Below are 7,260 nucleotides of genomic sequence, written 5' to 3' on the forward strand. Positions count from 1 at the left end.
GACAATCCTCCCTGGCTCAAAGTAAGACACTCTCTCAGTGAGGCACTCTACTTTGCCTTGGGATGCCTTAGGAAGACCATTTCCAATTCAATTAGTTCTATTTCCCATACTCCTTAGGGAATCTTATATAGGTGAGTGGCTAAGGACTATTCCCTAAGAATCCAGTTTATTCCCTGAGGCTTTTCATTAATTGCCTGGCTTCATATGCAATTAAACTTTTAAGCCTTTCTACCTAGTGAAATGTCATTTAGGCTTCTGAAGCCCCTCCACCTTCTTCAGTAAAACTTTCAGCTTTTGCTGAAGTGCTATGGAATACCCTCTCCTTCAAGAGTCATTCCTTGCCTACCCAGTAGACTTTAAGCTCTTTGAAGGCAAAGACTATCATTTTTTTTATTTTTTGTAGGTCCAGAACTTAGCCCAGTACCTTGTACAGAGTTGCTACTTAAAATGTGTGTGTTAGATTGAAGTAACATTTTAAGGCTAAAAAGTCATTGTTTTTATGACATAGCATTTTGCCCCCAAAACAATGATGAAACGTTTTGAAGAGAATAGTAAAGCCTGCTGTCAGAAAAATGTATATTTTCTATACAGCTATCTATATTTAGTATATATACTTAGAATGTGTTCTCACCAGTGACTCATGTTCAGTCAATTCAGTTATGTCTGACTCTTCATGACCCCATTTGGGGTTTTCTTGGCAAAGATACTGGAGTGGTTTTGCTTTTGCTTCTCCAGCTTTTTACAGATGAACAAACTGAGGCAAATAGGGTTAAGCAAATTGTCAGGGGTCACACACTAGAATATGTCTGAGGCCAGATTTGAACTCATGAAAATGAGTCTTCTTGACTCCAGGCCCAACACTCTATCCAATGTAATACCTAGCTCTTACTTTTTTCTGCTGTAGTTTATCAAATTACAGTTTTCTAGCAGGTTCATGGCACATAGAAACTCTGAGCTGAATGAATGAATGAAAGAAAGCATTTACTCCTTTAGCTTGTATAACAGCCCAGGCTCTTTTCCAAGGGCTGTTCAGAGCACCAAACCTTCTGCTCATGTGGGTGCTAGACTGCATGGCGGCTGCCTGATAATAGTTAATGTTTGGAAGCCATCGACCTCACCCATGCCATTGTACACCCATTGTATGAGCCCTCCCTAAATAATAGCAATTAATTTCTTATATTTCATGTTACTGTTCAAACATCTGAAAGAGGCACCAGCCCCTATTGTCATGGCAAAATAACTCAGATGGAGGTTCCAAACCAGGACTAGGCTTGGAGTTTGAATGTCATCATCAGCTTAAGGCAGGTTTGAACCACTGTACCATACAAAGTTAATAGACTGGTACCAAGAGTTTAGAATCGCTACATTTTCTTAGTGACTGAACTTGCTAACTATTAATCATTGCTAAACCTGCAGAGTATTTGGATAGCTACAAAGCTTTGAGAGTATATTCAATCTACATATAATCTATATTTAAATATATAGTCTGTATATATGAAATATATATACATCTACAGTAATGCCTTATAATAGCTGTAGACCATCATAATAAATATTTTTAAAGTTTATTAATTTGTCTTTCTCCTAGGAATTATGTCTTAAGCTCCATGTGGGCAAAGATCATGTCTTATCTAAATTTTATATCTCAAGTAGGCACCCAATGCTTGTTGAATTGAGTAAAATCAAATCAAAAGAGATAAATACAGAGATAGATAAAGCATTTATTAAATTCTTAGTATGTACTAGGCACTATGATAAGCTTAGGATACAAGTATAAGCAAAACAGAAGATTGCTACCTTTAATAAAGGAGCTTACATTCTTATAGGAGAGGACAGCACATAAAAGGGCGTTGAGGAGTGGGCAGGATAGAGCCTCTAGGGAGGGACCGAAGAAAAGACTGAACCAGGTCTTTGGTGAGCATAGTTGCCATCGGCATTGACCCTCAAATGGAGGTTCAGGGACAAACCCACCAGTTGGAGGTGTTAGAAACATGCTTAGTCTAGGGGAGATACTTTCAACTCTGTGGAAACAAAACTGCTCCCACCATTTCTCTCAGAGGCAAAGGTCATAGAGTTGGAGTGTTGTCAGTATGAAGATGGCTTCTGAGGTAGAAGTCCAGATAGAGATTGGGCAGTCACGTGTTGAACCAGGTTTGGAGTGAGTATAGTTCGAGGTACAGTAATACAAGTACTGTATGATGTTGTCAACATAATTTTAACAGGATAAATGACTATTTAAAAAGATGATTTTAAGTGCATTACTTTAGATCAAGTCAATTCACCAAGCATTTATTAAGCATTCACCATGTACTAAGCACAGGAGATACAAAGAAAGGCAAAAGGACAGTCCCTGCCCTTAGTAAGCTCAGACTTTAACAGGAGAGACAACACAAAAAGAATACACAAAATATATACAGTATAAATTGGAGATAATCTCAGAGGGAAGGCTCTAAGGTTAAGGAGGACAGGGAAAGGGTACTTGCAGAAGGTGAGAGTTTAGCTGAGACTTGAAGGAATCCAGGAAGTGGAGATGAGGAGGGAGAGCATTCCAACATAGGGGACAACTGGTGAAAATTCAGAGAATCAGGAGATGGAACGTCTTGTGCAAGGAACAGCAAAGAGGCTAGTGTCAGTGAGATTACCTGTGGGATCTAAGGGTATTCAGGGAAAACTAATACCTCTGGTGTGAGAGTGCTTTCCACCTTTGGTGTCTACCTGCAACCCAGCTCTCGCCAGTGGCTCCAATGAGCTGTAGCATGTGCAATGACCACACCCCAGTAAACTGTTTCAGCAGACAGGCTCAACCAGGTTGAGGGTAACAGAGGGGACTCAAACCTAACAGTGGGTTAGAGGGGTGGCCACCCCAAGCATGTGGCCTTCCTCAGCAAAATAGACGGATGAGAACGATTTGTTCCATCAGACCATAAAGGCAGCTGATGCAGGCATTGGGGAGCACTTAGAGTTTGGTTAGACATCGAAGATGCCAGGGTCATCTACTCCATCTTGAGCCATTGCTAGTCATCTTGTCTTTTGTCTCCAATGACTTTGGAAGAAAGCGTGAAGCCAATTACTTCTTACAACTCTGCCTCACTTAAATCCATTTTATGCTCAAGTCAAAAGATATCCCTCATATCGTTTTATGATTTTCACCCACCTCAAAGTCCTGTGGCAATGGCAAGTGGTGAAGCAGCAGGAGTGGATACACTGGGAGCTATCATCACAATCCTGCACATAGGTGGCCCAGGCCATAGGGTTGTCTTCTCATTGAACCGAAGCAACAGTGGGATTTGGCAGCCCCATAGGGGTCGCGTAGCCTTTTTTAAGGACTGCACTTCTCACCTCCTGGCATTTGGAAGGGGCTAGAAAAAGTCCCCTAAAAATTGTCTCACCTAGCCTAACACTGGCCTGCTTATTGCTGCAGGCAAGAGTCCTACACTGTGGTTAAAACACAAAAAAGTACAAAAACTTTTGCAAAGATGATTCCACTCACTGTTGGTACGTGGTATGTGTGCACACTTATGAACAACATGAAATCCAGTAGACCTGAAAGATGAATAGCTCTTCATGTCATATCCAGATAGCAGCCCTGAGTGAAATAAGGCTGGCAAATGAAGGCCAGCTTACTGAAGTTGGAACTGAATACATGTTTGTCTGGACTGGCAGCAGTGATGAGGAACACATTGAAGCTGGCATAAGTTTCACAATTAAAATTAATTTAGTCAATAAGATTGTATCCCTGCCAAAAGGAGTGAATGACAGACTCATGACAATGTGATTGCCACTTGCAGAAAAGCACCATGCCACCATCATCAGTGTGTATACTCCCACCATGATGAACTCTGATGAGATCAAAGAAAAAATTTTATGAAGACCTAGAAACTCTCATCATCATTGTGCCAAAAGAGGACAAGCTTATAATTCTGGATGAAATTAATGCCAGAGTAAGCAGAGACTATCAGACATGACAGGGAGTCCTTGGGGGGATTGGAGTTAGAAACAGCTACTAGTAGCTTACAACAAAAGACTTGTACATCTCATGACCTTCCCATCACCAACACTATGTTCCATTTACCTAAACACAATAAGACTTCATAGATGCACCCATTCAATAAATTATGTCATTGTAAGTAGAAGAGACAGGATATGAGAGTTGACAAAGGCAATTTGTGGCAGAGAGTGCTGGACCTATCATAGTCTTATCCTCTACAAGCTAAATATTTGTGTTCAACAAAAGTGGTGGCCCCAAGGCAAGATGATTAACATAAAACTTAATGTCACAGATTACAGCATTTCTCTGAGTGAGAACAGTTCATTGGTAACTTGGGGAAAGCTGAGTCAACAGAGGGTTGGCACCAGTGGAGCAGAAAAGGCATGGGCAGCTTTCAGAGATTTGGCACACAGCATCACATTCTCATCTGGGCCAGAACACTCACAAACATCAAGATTGGTTTGACAAAAATAATGGAGAAATTCAGAAGCTGCTAAATAAAAAACAAGAACTCCACAGAGTTCATCCATCTCTAAGAAGGCAGCATTTAACTCCATCAAAAGTTATACTTTAATGTAAGTGCATATTAAAGCGATGAAGGATTCTTGGCTCAGTAAGAAGGCAGATGAAATTCAGTTTTATGCTGATAGTAGACCAAAGCATTTTTATGATGCCCTGAAGGCTATTTATGGGCCAAAGACCTACGGTACTTTTTAACCACTCAGTGCTGATGGAGCCAAATTGATTAGTAAAAAGAACATGCTCCTAGAAAGATGGGCTAAACACTTTCATAGCATTCTCAACAGACCATCACCAGCCAATGATGAAGCCATTGACCTTATACCTCAGGTTGAAGTCAATCTCTTTCTAGTTGAACTTTCAACTGAAGAAGAGATTTTGAAGGCCATTAGGCTCCTCTTGTGTGGCCAAGTGCCTGGTGTTGATTCTATTCCAGCTGAGATTTATAAGGCAGGTGGTCCACTGCTCATACAAGAACTGAGTGTAGTCTTCCAGATTATATGGCAAGAGGAGGTAATCCTCAAGGAATTCAAGGATGCCTCCATTGTCCATCTCTGCAAAGGAAAAGGAAATGGGTTGTCCTGTGACAGTCACAAGGGGTTGGGGTGGGGGGGTCTCTCTTAATCGTTGTCAGCAAGACTCTTACCAGAGTCCTCCTTAATAGGCTTATCCTTCATCTGGAAGATGATCAACTACCTGAGAGCCACTGTGGCTTCAGGAAGGGCCAAGGAATGGTTGATATAGTGTTTGCTGCCCGACAACTTCAGGAGAAATGCCAGGAGCAGAACAGAGGTCATTACACAATGTTTGTTGATCTGATCAAGGCCTTTGATACTGTTAGTCATGAGGGCTTATGGAAGATCATGGTGAAATTTGGTTGCCTGGAAAAATTCGTCAGTATTGTACACCAGTTCCATGAAAGTATGCTTGCACAGGTTCTGGATAACAGACAATGCTTTCACGATTTCCCAGTCACCACGGGTTGTCTGTTGGCTTCAACAAGGATGAAAATGGCATCAAGGTCAGCTGCCACTCTGAGAGTAAATAATTTAACTTGGAAAGACTACAAGCCATGACTAAAGTGGAAGGAGAGTTGGTTCACAACTTTTTGTTCAGAGATGACTGTGCACTCAATGCAGCCTCTAAGGCTGAGATTGCAATAGAGAATGGATCAATTTTGTGTTGCTTGTGCTAATTTTAGCCTGACAATTAGCACCAAGGAAACACAGGTTCTCCACCAGCCAGCACCATACATGGAATCATCAGTTACAGCAAGTGGAGAAATTTTGAATGCTGTGGATAAAGTTCATTTACCTTAGTAGTGTACTTTCCAGGGATGCACACATAGATGATGAGGTTGACACACACACTGCCAGAGGTAATTCAGTGTTTGGGATGCTCTGAAGGAAAGTATAGGAGAGAAGAGGTATTGGGCTGCCTACAAATTGAAGGTATATAGAGCTGTTGTGCTAACCTCATTGTCTTACACCTGTGAAATCTGGACAGTATACCAGTGCTGTGCCAGGAAACTAGATGGTTTCCATTTGAATCGTCTTAGGAAGATTCTGAAGATCACCTGGCAAGATAAAGTACCAGACACTGAGGTCCTTTCTGGAGCTGAACTGCTAAGCATTCAAACTCTATTGCAAGAAAGAGCAACTCTGATGAGCTGGCCACACCGTTTGAATGCCAAACGTATGTTTGCCTAAAAGTCTATTTCACAGAGAACTCATACAAGGAAAACACTCACACGAGATCAGAAAAAGTGATACAAGGACACTCTTAAGGTTTCTTTGCAGAACTTTGAAATTGATCGTGTGACGTGGAAGGCAACAATGGGCAAAGGAGGAATGCCCAGCATGGCGTGCCAGCATCAAAGAAGGCGCTGTCCTCTGTGAGCAGAATGACAGTAGCTCAAAAGAAACATGAAATGCACAAATTTAGAGACATCTCCCCTCCAAATATTTATACGGACTATTTGTGCCCAACCTATGGTAGAGCCTTCTCAGCTGATATTAGTCTGATCAGCCAGAGTAGCACACGCTGTACCTTGATCCTGACATAGTGATGTCATTTCGGTCCTCTTCCAGGATGAAGCACAACAACCAGATTATCTGACGGGAAGGGGGAAATAAAGTAAGATTGGAAAGATAAGAGGATGCCAAATTATAAAGGGCTTTAAATGCCAAATGGGGGATTTTATATTTGATCCCATAAATGATTAGGAGCCTCTTGAGCGTATTGAAATATGAGGAATGATGTGGCTATTTGACAGCTGAGTAGAGGATGGACTGGAGTAGAAAAAGAATTGAGGAAGACACACCCACAGCAGTAGTAGCCGGGGCATGGGGCAATGAGGGTCTACACAGAGTGGTAACGATGTCAGAAAGATAAGGAGACATATAGGAAAACTCTTTCAAAGGTAAAATTAACAGTACTTGGAAGAGGACTGGATATGGGGGCAGGAAGGAGAGAAGGTTGAGGATGACACTGAGGTTGTGAGTCTGGATGACTGGGAGATTGGTAGTGCCCTCAATAGTTATAGTGAAGTTAGGAAGGGAAAGGGTTTGGGAAGGAAAATAATGAGTTCAGTATTGGACATGTGGAGTTTGAGACGTCTGCAGAGTATACTGTTTAGTTATCCAGTAGGCAGCTAGAGATAGGAGACTTGAGGTGAAGAGAGAAGTTAGGGCTGGTTAAATAGATCTATCCTATCAAGTCTTTCATTATTTAAGTTAAATTTTGTGTTAATG

Source organism: Trichosurus vulpecula, chromosome 3, assembly GCF_011100635.1.
Source record: "Trichosurus vulpecula isolate mTriVul1 chromosome 3, mTriVul1.pri, whole genome shotgun sequence".
Classification (NCBI taxonomy): domain Eukaryota; kingdom Metazoa; phylum Chordata; class Mammalia; order Diprotodontia; family Phalangeridae; genus Trichosurus; species Trichosurus vulpecula.